Raw genomic sequence first — 17,046 nt, forward strand, 5'->3', positions numbered from 1 at the left:
CACACACAAGGAGATGCAGAGCACCAGAAACTTCTCCATGGAAAATATTTTCTACCTGATTTTCTATGTCCAATAGAAGAAATAATAGCTATTCTAGAAGATCCTCAACATGCCAACATCATCCCATCCAGCATGTAAACCATGTAAAACTAGCTTTCATACATCCAATGCACTTTAAAAAAAATAGTTTTAGGATGCTTTCTTATTTTAGGTAATTTATTTTGTAATAGATTGAGATAAAGGGAAAAGGGAAAGAAAGACATAAGAGTATCTGTGATCGCCCTAGAACATTTTTCTTCTCTTCTGGAAGCAGATCTGCAAGTCCAGATCCCCAGGGTATGATCCAGGCTTGCAATGTCTTGTCTTCCCCCTGTCCCCCATGATTAGGCAGGCTCACCACCTTGGCCACATCTCCCAAGGGTGTCAGTGTCACCTTTTCCTCAGCCTCCGCCAGGGGTGACACAGCTCTGCACTGCAGCATCAGCCACATCAGAGACACCGCACTACAGTGTTACACAAAACAGCACCAACTTCACAACCTTGAGAATGAACTCATGACATGCCTACCATCTGATAAAGAATTCTACATTTCATCTCTATTCTGTTAGCACTCCTACCCATTTCCCATTCCTTTTATTGAAACATCGCTTCCATTCCCTGTTTCATGTGCTTTACCTCCACTCCCTTCTTCCCTTTTGAGCGATCTGTTCCTAACACCATGTGGTTAAGCCTGATGCCTGGAAGCAATGTACCAGTATGAGTTTCTCTGACAGTTTCCAAAAAGGAGGAAAGATGCCTGATGGAGAGATATTTGCAATGCTCTTCAGGGCAAGCTTTCTCATTTTGGACATAAGCTTTGGCTTGGTTGCTATCATGGTCTGTGCTTCTCCAAGAGAAAGTCTATTTGAACAATTAATTTGCTCTTCAATATCAACCTTCCCAGGGTAGTTTCAATGACAAGGTTGAATTTAGCTCGCAATCAAAGAGATAAAGAGGGTCTGATGTGCATTTGGTTTTTACAAGTGTGCCATCAATGTAACAGAGACATAATTACCTAAGAAATGTTAGCAACAGAAGACACGTCTCTAGGTTCTTAAAGTAATATTCCCACTACAAAAGTCTCTTAGACAAGTAGGAAATAAAACTGAATAAAATTTTTATGTAACTGGAAGTCCCATGAAGTAAATTATGCTATTTAATTACTAAACTGCTACCTAACCTCTTAAATGAACCGAAATTCTACATGAGAAGAACTACTAGATATTTATATTCTCCAAGGCAAATAACTTTGTGATTGTGTTATTAAATTTGAGGACACATTGCTCTTTAAATTGCTGTTAACAGATTTTTTGTTAAATTGCACTACAAATTTCCAAAGCATCATTAATCACATAACTATGCCAGTGTCAATTTTAATCTCATCCTCATGTTCTCTTCTGTCTTGCATCAACAGGAAGCCCATGGAACACACATCAGCAACACAGACCAATGACATCACTGTTGCTCCTGAACTGCTAAAGTCTACTGAGCTGGTAATTGCACATTATTATAATATCTAAGAAATAAAATCCATCACTGGTATAAGTAGCTGTGGAAAATTTCTTTTGATTTGGCAGCATGCCTAACCATATCTTGAAACAAGCTATGAGCACTCATAGAGGTAGAAACAGAATATACCTTTCTTATTAGTTTTGCTGGAAACTTGGCACACTGTAAATCAGGTAAGCTTCTTCTCTCAGTTTTAATTGAGAAATAAAAAAGAGGATTTGTACAAGCACTGTAATGGTACCAGTGTTAGCATAAGGTTTCTTTGGAAATACTAAAATCTCTGAATTTTTTAGATATGCCTAAATATTTTTCAAAAATTTGTGAGGTATTTAAGCATGAAATTTGATGAAAAGTCAGTATTTTTCTTAGGCTGTATTCTTAGTCTGGGGACACAAATAAGACTTCTGCAAGAGAGTGCTTGTGATTCAGTTTACGAAGTTCACAGAGAGGTAATGTATTTAAAGTACAGTGGATAGATACATGTTCCTTTAAGTTGCTGTATACAACTTCAAACACATATCACTGTTCTGCATCAATTTATGAAGGAAGAACACCGTTACATGTTTGTGAGTATGACAGAGTGCTGTATTACCAGTAGAATTGTACTTGCAATGAAGATTTTTCACTAAGGGAAAATCACTACTGTTGATTGCACTAATTTCAGCTGAACTCCCTCTGCTGAAGTAGAGGCTAAATGTAACAGTAACCCTCCCACCTGGATCAGGAGCAGGAACCCATTCTATCAAACATCAGAGGTAAACACAGGATCTCTATTTCCTGGGCAATTAAATTCAAGCAGCTGGCTTTTAGAAACATGGAATGTGATTTTCACTGTGTCCTAGCAGAGGTTAAAAATGTGTAAAAAGGCTGTCTTCAGTGCCTCATTTGCTATCTCCTATGACTAAAAAAAAAGGAAAGCATATAACTACTAATATATACAACATTAGGCTCCCATGCTGCACTTCTACCGCAATATACAATAGAACAGTAGTCTTCTACCCTCTGAGATATTTAAAAGATAAAACTGAAATGAATGGAACAAACTTTAATATTGTGTGTTGATATACTCTCAAGTAAAAAAAGTTAATTAATAATGAGTTGATTTGTATTACAGCCATGGTAATTTACCAAAAAGTTGTTTCTTCCTGAATCACTTACTTTGAAGGAAAATTATAGTCTGATATTCTGATCATTGCTAGATGTAGGTAACAGAAGATAAATATATGCCTTTCAAAAACAAATGTCCAAGGTCCCTAATAGGTATATACACTCCAGCACAACTGCTGTGAAATGAAAATCACTACAAAATTATATAAGATTTTGTACAGTTAATAATCCAATAAAACCCTGCAGAGGAGGAGTTACTTCTTGGCTAAGAGAGTTGTTCTATTTCTCTGAAACTGGCAGAGCCCCACATGCAGAAACATTCATTGTTCTCAAGTCATGTAGCTCATATTCCTAACTAGTTTGAATTCTAGTCTTGCACATTGAATATATTGCTTTAATCAAGACAGAGTCCTTTTCTTAAATGTCCAGTGAATTTAATCAGTCAAAGATTTGGCCATGTTCATTTCAATGATTTGGTCTTCTTTTGAATTCCTTCTTTCTAGCAAACTTGCTCTGCTCTCCTTTCCTCCCATCCCCCACCTTCCTCCCCCCCCCCCCCAAAAAAAAAAAGGGGAAAGATATTAGATAACAATTTAATAATTTCTAGCCATACAAACTAAATTGGAAATTGAGGTCTTTCTTTGTGCAGTAGTATTGATCACTAACACTGCTTTCATACTTTAGCTAATAGGGACAAACTTTAGAACAAGATCTGGCTAAGGTGGAAGAGAGATGCTGATCTGCTGTAGCTCATTTCTTTCCCCTAAGAAAAGTTCCTGACTATTTCTGTCCCTGTCATTTGTAACCAAGAAATCATTTCAGATTTTCTTCTTTTCAGGTTGTCAAGGTTCTGAATTTCTACGGTGGAAGAACACTCTTTTTGTCTTGAAAAGTCATATGATTTTGACATTTATCACTTTTTATGACATTTTTCTAGGGATTTCATCACATCATTAAACCTTTTCTCTAATCTTACCTTTCCTTTGCTATATGTTTCTACAGCAATCCACACAGTAAACAGTCTGAAATGGTTCTCTGATTTTTCATCTAGGAACTTAGCTGTGTGCACAACTTTCCATATATTATCCTTATTTAGATTTAAGACTATCCACCACTGGGAACTGTGGCACTGCAGACAGGTCTCTAGGTTAGGTGACCAAAGGGGAACCTTGGGATGCATCACAAGGCTTCCCAGCAGGTCATCTGGACACTGCTGTTCTGCCCAAATCTGGATATGAATATTTATTCAAGGAATAGCTTGGCACTTCTTTGTTTTCCCTTCAGTGAAAAGAATCCAGTATAATTAAAAGAAAGTTATATTTTCATTTGTCTTGGCCTTGCTGCTTGCAGGCATTCAGATTTCATATTAATTTTCCTTTCTTTGCCTATGGCTGATCAAATCATTGGCTGATAGATTGTGATGTATATCTGTTAAGATCAGTGGACTTACACCAGCTTTTATCTAGTGAGAATTATCCTAAATCATGCCAGTTTTCCGTATTGGCTTTCTGAATTGGTGAACTTTGGAGCATTAAAGAATAATATTTGAACACTATTTACTTATAAAGCTGTATTGTTATAATCTTCAGAAGTATTTAAATGAAGAAGTATTCATTTTAAATATCATGACCCCCACTTTGTGGCAGTATAATGGAAGGGCAGTGTAATGTAACAGGTGGCTTTCTGGGCTCTGTTTCACTTCATGATTCTACATGACAAAAGGTTTTATAACTCAGACATCAAGATTTTACTGAGAAATTACTCTTCCTGTTAATGATTTTGGGCTGTACTGACAGTTGTGTGGACAGAATATTTGTGTCTCCACGGTTTGTACAACACCAGGATTATTTGCTCAGTATGTCAATTAAAAAGGAAAAAAAATATGAAAAGAACAGTTAAAGAAAATCTGGAACCTGGTGGATTTTCTTTCTGTTCATTGTGATCATCCCATGATATCAGATGTATCCTTGAAGAAATCTGCCCACCTGATTTCCAGAAAAGTTAAAATTATAATTTAAATTCAATGTAGAGCAGCAATATAACCACATAGATTCACACAGAATTTGTTAATAGGGCCTGGAATTAAATTCTCCACTGTGGATTATACTTATGGAGACATAGCAAAAGCTTAGTGAGGTTGGACACATATATTTTAGGTATGCTGTTAATCTTACAAACTGGATCCAAGGTCTGTAATACTGAGTCCCCTTGCCTCAGAAATGTGTGCTTTCAGGGCATTTTATTTCAGCTGAGTGTAGCAACCCTTGTGGATATTCACGGGAGTCAGAGCTGGCCTCAGTCACAATCCCACTCCTTCTGAACTTTAGGGAAACCTGCCCATTAATCTTGTAGGCTTATTAGTCTATTCGTGCCATTTATAATAGAATAATAGAATCACTGAATGTTTGGATTGGGAAGTCTTGCATCATGTGGTGGATGAGCCCTTCATTGACGCCAGTGCGTGCAACCCTGGACCAGATCAGCCGGGAGCATAGCAATAAAATAAAATAGGGACAGGAATGACTGGAGTGCCTGAAAATCAAAGTTTAATAAAGAAAAATAAAAGGGTGCAAATAAAGCATAAACCATACACTATGTAGAGCTACTCCAGAAGACCACAAAATGAAGCAAACACAACCTTATTTATACATTAAATCAGGGTAGGGAACCGGTGAACAAAGAGAAATAGAAACAATATCTTATATGGGACCAGTCAGAGGGCAAGGTTCAGAACATAACCTAATAAGGAATAACTCAATTTACATAAATGCTCCCATCATTCTTTTCTCCTTACCCACCTCTCACCATAACCTGACTGCATGTTATCTATCCTGGCGTCTCAGTCTAGGGGCCAATACTCAACTGAGGTGAGGCTGTTTCACAGCCCGTTCCCTCCAGGATGGACCACCACAGTGAAAGACATTAAATATCATCTAGTTCCAATCCCCCTGCCAAGGGTAGGGACTACTTTCATCGTATTATGTGGCTCAAAGCCCCACTCAGCCCAAGTTTGAATATTTCTAGGGATGGGGAATCCACAACATCACAATTGAATTAGTTAAGTAAAAGAGTTCTCAAATTACATTATGAATAGACCTGTCTATGGAATATGAGTAAATATGAGATATTCCACTTCTTCTTAACAAGAGAAGATTTACTATGCTACAGAAGTAGCTCCCATAGAGCAGCAATGCAATTGAAATGAAACATTTAAAAGAACTTTTAATTTCACAAAAACAAATATAACAATATTTTAAAAATAAATAAATAAAAGCTAGCATTCTCAGCATTAGTACAGACTGGGAGACAAAGATATGGAAGACTGGGCAGTTATCTGCAAAAACATTGCCATTTATTTGCATTCATAATGCTGTAAGCAGCTATATTTTCAAAATATTTTTTCTCCATTTTAAGAGTCTTTACTAAGGAAAGCTTCTAGAAATAAGTCTGATTTCCAACACAGCATGCAAAATGCTTTTGGGTTTTCAGGGAGTGAGACCAGGTTTACTTCAAATCCTTGTATTGTTTGAACAGAAATATTCATTTTACCTTGATGAAAATCTGTTATAATAAAACAGAAAGCCTGGACCCAGGTTATTCTGGAATATTTGTCTTTCAGAACTCTAGTGGAAAAATGACTAAGCAGCCATTAGGGACCATTTAGAAGTGTTCAAATATATTTTCAGAGTAATTGGGGAAATGCTAAAGCACTTCTCAGTTCCCACAGTGTTTCATATGGCTTTGACTTCTTTTTTGTATCTTTTGGGTTTGTTTTTAGAAATCAATCAGCAATTTTGTCAATAGGAATGCTGCTTCAAAAAATTAGCATTTGCCTTCTTATTCAGTGGAGCCTGCTAATTGTATACCGAGGGCAACAATTTTCTTGCAGCATTTCTCTTTTATTTCTTACAGGAAGTCTATAGTAAATAGTGACACTAATTCACATTTATGAATAGAATAAACTTCTACACTGTTATTTCCTACTGACCTCTCTACTATGGTTTAAATGAAGAACTTAATGGGAGGTTGTCTGAATTATGCAACCCCACCCCTACTGTTAATAGATTTTAATGGAAATGTAGCTACTCAGTTTTATGATCTATAGTACGAAGTTCACAAAGAGACAGACTGTGTTAGTATTCTATTCCTCTAACACCCAAAACAAAAGAAACTACTAGAAATTGTGGTTTTATAGAACTAATGTCTTCTTTCCTGAAACGGTGATTGTATCTGAGGTGCAAAGGAAGGTTCAAGTAAAGGAAGATTGGCTGACTATAACTTCTACAAAGGCAATATTTCACATCTTGAGAACAAGACCTATCAGTTAAGTGCAGCACTACTTTTAGAGGATTTATAAAGCTGAGGTTTAGGGTTAGCCTCCCAGACGCCATGAGGGAAAGGAGCTAGATGTCTTAAAAATCCTTAAGTGAAAGAATGAGCTGGAGGATGTTCATGTTGAACATGAAATTCTCTAAATTTGAGCCATAAGAAACAGTAGAGCTCAAGGAAAGCAGGAAAGGAAGACGGGCATCTTCAACCTTTCCAATGCTGATGTGCTAGAATAAAGGTGAAAGACCCATATATACATTTAAGGATAAAGAGACAGGTGGTATCTTCTTAAAAGGATGGTGCCCTTTTTTCCTTTCCCTTCCCTTCCCTTCCCTTCCCTTCCTTCCCTTCCCTTCCCTTCCCTTCCCTTCCCTTCCCTTCCCTTCCCTTCCCTTCCCTTCCCTTCCCTTCCCTTCCCTTCCCTTCCCTTCCCTTCCCTTCCCTTCCCTTCCCTTCCCTTCCCTTCCCTTCCTTCCCTTCCCTTCCCTTCCCTTCCCTTCCTTCCCTTCCCTTCCCTTCCCTTCCCTTCCCTTCCCAGAACTTCCCAGAACTTCCCTTCCCTTCCCAGAACTTCCCTTCCCTTCCCAGAACTTCCCTTCCCTTCCCTTCCCAGAACTTCCCTTCCCTTCCCAGAACTTCCCTTCCCTTCCCAGAACTTCCCTTCCCTTCCCTTCCCAGAACTTCCCTTCCCTTCCCAGAACTTCCCTTCCCTTTCCTTCCCAGAACTTCCATCCCTTTTTCTTCCTTTTCTTATTTTCTTTAATTAAGGCATCATGTCAGAAGTGTCTGTATCAAAAACACACGCTATAGGTTGCCATATTGTGTGTAAATCAACTTTCCAAGTGACATCCTACCTGGATAAAATCACTGTAGCATCACTTGAGCAGACAGAAGTTTCAGACATACCATACTTTGGTCAGAAGTGTTTTACTGAACCTCTACTTCACTATCAGCTTCTGAATGTAAGAAAAATAGCATAGTAGCAGTATTCATCTACATGCATTTTTTCCCCCACTACTTGATTCCATAAGATCCAAAAGACCTGCCTAAGCACAAATATTTGTTCTACAGATCAACTTGCACCATTCTTCTAACTTTGCACTCAGGGATATTGTCTTTGCTCTGTCTCCTCTACTGTTTTCTGTGGGGCATCTGAACAAGTATCACTGTACTTGTTACATCCAGAACAGTCCAGAACCATATCAGACTCACACCTCACCACTTTCCAATACATCTACAGAAACACTATATAATCTGCAAAAGAGGATTGGCCTGGCTGCATCTAGGTTTATTCTAGAACAGTTCATGACATGGAAGTGATTGAATAAGATTATATCGTGTGGGAACTCTGACTTTCAAATATGTAAACATTATTAGAAGGCTAAAGAAGTTTTATGAAAACTTTAAAACTTTCAAAAGAACTACAAAAGAAAACTTAACACTTTTAAAAATCAGGGCAACAGGCTATCATCAGCAATCTACCTATATTTGCACAATTATGATTCCTGATTGAACTTTATGTCCCTAATAAGCAGCTGGCATGATGGAATTCTTTAAAACTCTCCTGCATGAGATTGACTGGAGATGTGTTTTTGTCTGAATGAAAGAAAATAGCATTCTGACACAGACTGAGGAATTTAGTACCTAGAATTTATAACAGCATCTGCTATCAATGCACAGAGTATTTTCATATAAAAGCATTGCTGAAACATCCTGACATTTGTGTCATTCATCCACTCAGGAATTTGCAACAAATGCCAAAGGTAATTCAAGAAATTGGAATAATGTGGTATTTCAAATCTTAAGTACATTTGGGAAGATGTTTCATGTCTTCATTGCCATCATTATTCTAATACAATACAGCAGATCTTTTACCAGCCAATGAATTAATTACATATAGTTTTCGATTTATAAACTATCAGAAGGTAGGTTGGTAGAAAATTTTACAAAAAAAAGTTGCTATTTTCAGGAGGACTAGAAGAAAAACAATGGGGCAAATATTGAAATCTACAAGACAAGGACAAATATCTTACAACAGACAGATATCTTGATTTCCTTTCATTAAAATAAAACACAACAAACAAGAAAAATGCAAATCCTGAATTTTTTTTAAAAACTATCCTGAATCTTTGACCATGATAGGCATCAAAAGAACTAACTGCATTTTTGCTAATATTTAGTCCAGTGTTTTCACATGAAAATAGGGAGTTTATAATCAGGTTTACATTTACATTAGAGATAAAAAGGATTGCAAGATGGTGTTAAATCTTTTTGTTCACATATAAGAGGCATCCAGATACATAACATAAATGACTACATCTGCCACAATGTTAGAAATTGGATAAAAAACAACCTAGTTGGCTCCAGCAATATTATGTTCAATTATTTCAGAAGAATAATGGACCAAGGTAAAAGATTTGTCTGTTGTGAGATCAAAAGAAATAATTCAATTTCTGGAAACCTGAATCCACTGACAAGACAAATAAGCATGCATGAAGGAATCTCACATATATTGCTCAGTTTTCTTCATGTAAGCCAGAAGAAATTTAGTTTTGGTGGCATGCTGTTGGACTTCATACCCCTGACATATCCCAGATACACTCAGTGGCTTGCTGTCCTTCTCCAGTGGTGATCATTGTTCACCTAAGAGAAAATGACCTCTGCAAATACCTAAACATAAACCTAAAGGACATCTGTTAGATCCCAGCACTTCCTTCCTGTTTTTTTTTTTTTTTTTAACTGGTTGGAGGTACGTCCAGAGGGACTCTTTTGTCATGTAATTATCAGTAAAATATAAAGGAAGTGGAAAAAGAGTAAATACGTGACAAGAAAGAGAAAGATGTTTTGCTGTTTTAAGATTTAAATGCATTTCTAAGGCTTTGCACAGAGCAAATCTGACTGAAAAAAATGGTTGGATAGCCTTCTTCAGAGATCACAAGCAACGCATGGGCTCCTTTTTAAGATGTGAAAGTGGATGTCTGAACTGGTTGCTCTGCTTTCAAGAAAGAGCAATTTGCACATGATCTTCAAACAACCTATGTTGATGGGATCCTGCCTCCTTCATTCTGGAAGAGGGGCAGAGCTTGTGATCCCTCCTTTCTGGCATAATTCTTAGTGTCTCTTTTGCTCTCTAAAGGACAAGAAAATCTTGCTTTAATGGGGGATAATCAAAATAAACTATGTCTTCAAATAATCGAATAATAGAATCATGGGACCACAGAATCCCAAAGTGATTTGTGTTGGACAGAACTTTTAAACATCATCTGGTTCCAATTCTTACACCGTGGGCTGGGACATCTTCCACTAGACCAGGCTGCTCAGGGCCCCATCCAGCCTGCCTTGAACATTTCCAGGGACGGGACATCCACAGCTTCTCCAGGCAACTACTTCCAGTGCCTCATCACCTTTACAGTAAAGTTCTTTCCTATGCCTGTATTGGTTTGGCACAGCCTGGTTTGTGGTAGCAGGGGGGCTACAAGATGGCTCCTGTGGGAAGCTGCTAGAAGCTTCCCACCATGTCCAGCAGCAACAATCCCTGATGACTCTGAAGATGGACATGCTGTTAGCCAAAACTGGCCCAATGAGAGAGGCTGGTAACACCTCTGTGATGACATAATTAAGAAGTAAATCAACACAAAGTCAGAGGCTTTGGCTTCTAGTCAGAGAAGAGGAGGAGGTGAGAACTAAGTGAAAACAACATGAAGACACCAAGGTCAGTGGAGAAGGAGAGGGAGGAGCTGCTCCAGGCACCAGAGCCAAGATTCCTCTGCAGGCTGTGGTGAGACCATGCTGAAGCAGCTGTGCCCCTGCAGCCCATGGGTCCACAGGGAATGCAGAGATCCACCTGCAGCCCATGGAGGAGGTGCCCATGCTGGAGTGGATGGATGGCTAGAGGAGGCTGTGATCCAGTGGGAGACCCAGTGGAGAGAGGACCCTTGCTTCTGTTTGTGAGACTGGACCCACACTGGAGAAGTTCAGGGAGAGCTGTCTCCTGTGGGAGGAACCCCATGGTCTCACAGGGGAAGGACTCCTCTCCCTGACCAGCAGAAGAAAATCTCAGTGATGAACAGACCAAAACTACCATGCCTTGTCTCCCTGTGCTGTTGGTGGGAAAGAGAGAGGGGCTGGGGAAAAAAGGTGTTTTAAGGGTTTATTTTACTTCTCATTATCCTCTTCTGACTCAGTTAGTAATAAATTTACTTTGCAACTTAAGTTGAACATGGTTTGCCTTTGCAGTGTTTTCTCCCAGTCCTTATCTCATTCATGAAGCATATGTTGATATTTTTTCCTTTTCCCTCCTCTGCCCAGTGGCAGGGAAGGCAAGTCAGCAACTCTCGTGGGTGTCTGGTGTTGGGCCAGTGTCAAACCACGACATCGCCCAATCTATATGTATACTTACAGAGTTTAAAACAATTGTCCTTTGTCCTGCCACAACAGGCCTTCATAAAAAGGCCCTTCTTTGTCTCTCTGATTCAGAGAATATTGTGAATGGTCATATCAAAGGCCTTAGGGTAGCTCAGGTAGACACATCAGTATCTCTTCTCTTGTCCACTTACATAGTTCCTCCATCATTAAAGGCCACTGGAGCAGTCCAGCACATTTTGCTCTTGGTGAAGCCATGGTGACTGTCCCTCATCACCTCCCTATATTCCATTTACTTCAACATCATTTACAGGAGAATCTGTTCCTTATCTTACTGGTTAATAAAGTGAGGATGACTGGTCAGTATTCCCCAGTATTCATCTTTTTTACCCTTTTTAGAAATGGGAGTATTACGCCCTGTTCTTCAGTCACTGGGTGCTTCACCTCTCTGCCATGACTTTTCAAATACAATGTGGAGTGAGTGGTTTAGTAATTGCATCTTCCCGTTTCCTCAGGACAAGGAATGTAGAGAAATGTAGGAAGAATGACAGCCAGTGAAAAATAACACAAAATAGTACATCAGCCTTCTCTTTTCCGGGTACATGTACCTGCACCCACTGCCTGTGCATTTCCTCCTTACTCAGTAAGTCATACTTCTATCCTGCCTTGTTCCTCATTTCTCACATGTGGTAACCCAAAGCATTTTAGTTTCAAGAAAAACATTAATTGCCATCTCTGTTCTGCTCCTGTATCCCTGAGGGTAATTTTGCAGGGGATCTCTTCCACTAATTCCATGAACCCATGAATTTCCTAAAATTCAGGGTATTTTTGACTCATAGTTCAATAAAAGTGCAATAGTATGGTGAGTTTGGCAGATTGTTAAATTCATTCTTTATCCACACTGGGTATCTTTATTTTCAGTCTTAGAGAAATGAAGACTACATATTCTGTGGGACATAGTAGAAAATGGGGGCAAAACTTTATCTTCTTTACACTGCTTTTGCAAAGCTCAGTTAGTATTTAAATACTCCTAATAATAAACTAAAAGTATTAAGTAAGTATTAAATAGATCCATTTCATTTCTTTCACTGCCTCTCTTACTGGTGTCGTAACTTCATTTTCATTAATTTTGAATGGGTGATTATTTTACTGAGTGAAGCAATGTGACAACTGGCTTACATCCCACATCCCACCATTGCTTGATGTGGCACAGAGTCTTGGTCACGTTGTATATTAGTGCCTGAATAATCTCTCTCAATGCTAATTTGCGGCTACATCCTTGTCCAGAATATTAAATTTTGTAATATTTTGCACTGACTGTGTCTAGTAATTAGCTTTTAAGGAGCCCACTATGAGTTATCCCATGACAAACTGAGCTACCTGGATTTTCAAAAGGTGTGGATGCATGACTCAACCCATATAAAAGTGGTTTAAGCCTGGCACAACACTGGTAAATTTACCCTAGATAAATCACAGCTAAATGTTGATAGTTTTTCAAGGGCTTATTTTTCCATACTTTAAAATAAAATCTGCTTATTTATATACAGCTGTCACAACATGATTTCCTCTAGTTTGAAGAGTTACCTGTCTTCATGTGATTCTGAATGCAGTTACCTTTAAAAAACAATGTTAGCACAGAATAAATGGATTCTAGAAGTTAAACAACAGTTGTTTGTACAGTAGACTTTGTTAGCAGATTTAGCTTTGTTCTAGGCAAACAACCAGTTATATGTATAGTCAATTAGGAACATACATGCAAGGGAAAATTTGACATCACTACTCTTCTGTCTTTATCTTCTTAAATCTCCTATTATGGCTATTTTTCTTTCAAGGTTTTGTAACAAATAACGACCTAATTTCCATTCTTTTCAGTGTACCTATGGTTAGTTTTCTAAAATCTGTAAATGTTTTGTAGTTTAATCTTGCAAGAGTGGTGGAAGTACATCTTAAATGCATGTAATATAGTATCAGCAAAACCCTCCAGAGCAAAAAGGACAACTGATAGACTTTCTTAAAACATTTTCATTTGCTAGTACCTCTGTTTCTGTAGAAAAAGTATTTTTGCACTAAGAGAGATTAGGTTTTGAAATTATGCATCTACTAAAGACCATATCTGCAGCTTAGTCATCAGGTCTTTCTGCATAACACGTCAGAATTTGGTAGTGAGCTACTAAATCCCTAATTTAGTAGGGCTCTACTCTCAGTCTCTGCTTAATACAATTAGGTATGAACAAAGAATGCAAATCCACTGTTTTCCTACACCAAATTCTTAGGCAACAGTCTAAGGATGGAATGTAAGTTCTAATGAAACTCAATTTTTTTGCAAGTCTTTTGTTATTACCACAGACATCTGACATTTTTTTTCTCACAACAAGAAACAAATAAAAGGTAAGTACAGGAAAAATCCCAACCCTTCAGAGATATCCCAGAGGCAAAAAGGGCAAGAGTAAGATTATTTAAAGACACACAAAAAGCCATAAGAGAAATATAGACAATTTCCCAAGGACAGTTGAGTTATCACATTCAAAATAATGACAACTGGATTACCTGCACTGAGGCACCAGTGATTGCTTATCACTTATATGTTCAGCCATCTCATGTATGAAGATTCAAAGGATAGTGTATATGTAGGATAGCAGCACACAAATAGAAGACAGAGATACAACAATAAACATTTTCTGTTCTGAGACAATTAGAAACCATTTTCAGCGGTATGCAAAATATGGCATCACTCTAGGTAAGATGTTGTTATGAATAATTTGTCTTCAAAACACTGACATTAATTATTGTTTTATTAATTAAGCACTGTCCTACCAGAAGTAGAGATGAACATCCTTTACACATGGGAAAGGCATTATATAAACAGCAGTGACCCAAAAGCTTACCTCATCTGCAGTCTGCAAAGACCATTTACTGTATTAGAGTTGAAGTTTTGCTAAGGACGCAAGCTTGCATGACTGGATTTGTTGCCTATTTCCATTCACCTGTATAAAATTAAGTCTCCAATATAAACATATTTGTTTTGTGTATTTTTGCTTTATACCAAGGCATATAAAGTACTTCAATGACAGCTGTGTTACATATCTTTATAACATGTATCTCTTTCACTGGGACTCTTTTTTAAAACTGAAATTTATCTTGGTGCTAGAAAAAAATCTAGGAAATAGTGATGAATAAAATTGCAGCCTGAAGGAGATCCTGGGCTGATTTCTATGGCCAAAGGAGCTGTTCAAAGGCTTTCATCCTTTTTGCTGCCAGCATGCTGCTCCATTTGCAAAGTAAAATCTCCATGCAGCTCTCTAGTGTATGATGCAGTCTGTACTTTCACATATGCGAGAGAATAAAGAGAAAGTTTGTATCTTGTTTTTCCTAAAAACAAAACAAAACAACAAACAAACAAACAAACAAACAACAAAAAAAAACATGGTAAGAGGAAATTAAGTATCTGTGGCAAAAATAGAGTAAATTGTGCTCAAAGCATTAAGAGCTCCGAGCCTGGAATCAATTTAAGTATCTAAAATACTTCATCAAGATATATGATACTGACCTTTATGATTTAATATTTACTATTTTTGCTTGCCAGTAACAATATCATTGTGTTATAGAAGTATAAGCAAGAAGACTGTATGACTCAAAAGGGTTTTGTACAAATTGAAACAACATTTTCTCACAGATCTATAAATGGCAGGTAGTGATAGTCTAGCATCGTTCAGGCATGGATAATGAAAAATTTCAAGATAAGTTTGCCACAATGCAAAAGCTTAGGACATTAATTTAATTTAAGTCTATTCCTGTATATAAGGAAGCCCAAGTACTTTGTTATGAGATTACAACCACAGACCAATCTTATCTTTTTATGTAACTTTTATGTCAAAAGTCTAAAATTAATTGCTTTAGCATGTACCTAACCTCAAGATTCAAGTCTTTGCTGAATTTGGACCTAATGCAGATGAAAAGATTAGCAAGCTAAAGAAAACCCCACAGTTTTATCTCCCATGCAAAGCTATTATAAAGGTAGATATCCAGTCATGCAAGATGACAAATAGTTTTTCAACTCAGTGAAGTCAGTCTTACAGGAAATCTAGTACTTTACAAGATGTGGGGTTTGCTTTGTTTATTTTTCAGTGCTTCACACTAGGAGGTAACAGCATAAGTCACAGAATAAAGTTTAGAAATGATTTTGTTTTTATATGTTAGAAATTTTCACAAAGGACACAACACTGTAAGCCAAGTCTCAGATTTCATAAGGAGACAAAAATTAAACATCACATTTTATTGTATTCATTTTTCTTGCCTTTGTATTCATTTTTATTGCCAATGTGAAAACAGCTCTTGAACTAATGAAAGCAGTATGACCAGATTGAGGAAAATTCAGTAGAACGATATAGAGAGCCATTAAACATGAAGTCTAAGGTAGACTGCCTTACATTAACCATAAATAAAACTAGTCAGTTTGACAGGTTCTATTCAAGTTAATAACTTTGATACAAAGGTAGTCATAAAAAGCTGAGATTTTAATTAATTTTCTCTAATTTTGAAGAAAAAAACTTTTAAAATTTTCCATTTATATGAATGAGGCAAATGCTCCATCTTAATAACATCTAGCCTTTTTAAAAATACTGAAACATCCATCACAGACCCAAATACCCAGATTTGTTGTCATAACGAAGATGGTAGATCTACTCAGAAGACAAGCTATTTTTTTAACCTTAGGGTGGCAGAATTATGTTTTACCATATATATTTTTTATATTTTTAAGGAGCATTAGGACAGTCCTGTTTGATATACGAATACTTCGTCACAATCCCCCTGAAAAACAAGACAGATTCGGGCCCTAATTCTTCCATTTTACCTATGCAGATAAACCTCTCGAAGGTCTCTTGCACAAACCTGTTCAGCAAGGGATGTTGAACAGGGCTCCCATGCGGCGGGTATGTGTGGTTGAGATACAGCTCATGGTAACACATGCCCAAGTTTCAGCTCGCTATGTTATGTTACGAATTTCACTGAAAACATCATCTCGTTCAAGTACACTGAAGCTCTCGACAAACTTGCAACCACAATCGGCACCCTCGCCTTAGATCCTTCGTTAGCAGGATCTGCCTTGTGCCACGCCTAGCACGATCCCTCGGAGGATACCGTGCCGTGGCTCCCCGCTGTCCTGAGCCGGTGTTACCGCCCGCCCCGACACCCCGCAGAGGAGTCTGCAGAGCCTTCCCCTCAATTCGCAGACCACCGCTTGCGACCCCGCAACCACAGCCTTTCCTCTCCCGGCACGAAGGGCCTTCATCCCCCGGGACTGATCGCACACCCGCCCGTTCCTGCCCCAGGGGCGCTTTGTTCCCTCCCTACGGGCTCGCAAGGCTCGGGCCCCTCCAAGCGGACACCGAGCCCATTCCGTGCGGACTCCAGACCCTCCCCTGGGGATCCCAGCCCCATCACTGAGAACACGAAACCCTCCCTCGAGGACTCCAGGCCTTCCCCCGTGAATCCCAGCCTCCCGCCTGTCGCCGCACACCCACCGGGCACCGCCCCCGGCCCGGCCCGGCCCGGCCCGGCGCGGATCAGAGCAGACGGGGCAAAGACAGCGCCCCCCGGCGGCGCAGCCCGGCGCAGCTACCGGGCTGACGTGAACGCCGCCGCGTCCCCCGTGCCGGGGCGGGGCGGGGCGGGGCGTGAGGGGGGCGGTCCCGGGGCGGG

At 38.8% G+C, this 17,046-nt stretch overlaps 1 long non-coding RNA gene across 1 annotated transcript in view; it reads right to left on the reverse strand.

The window, feature by feature from the left end:
* LOC128782158 (uncharacterized) overlaps positions 1-16,988 on the reverse strand; it is a 17,852-nt gene extending 864 nt beyond the window's left edge. The window contains exons 1-2 of the long non-coding RNA XR_008428678.1: positions 16,869-16,988; positions 14,232-14,715 (exon numbers count right to left, since the gene is read on the reverse strand). This is a non-coding gene — a long non-coding RNA (uncharacterized LOC128782158). The remainder of the gene's footprint in view (positions 1-14,231; positions 14,716-16,868) is intronic.
* Between the last annotated feature and the right edge of the window lie 58 nt (positions 16,989-17,046).

This window comes from Vidua chalybeata, chromosome Z (assembly GCF_026979565.1).
Source record: "Vidua chalybeata isolate OUT-0048 chromosome Z, bVidCha1 merged haplotype, whole genome shotgun sequence".
NCBI classification, from domain to species: Eukaryota; Metazoa; Chordata; class Aves; order Passeriformes; family Viduidae; genus Vidua; species Vidua chalybeata.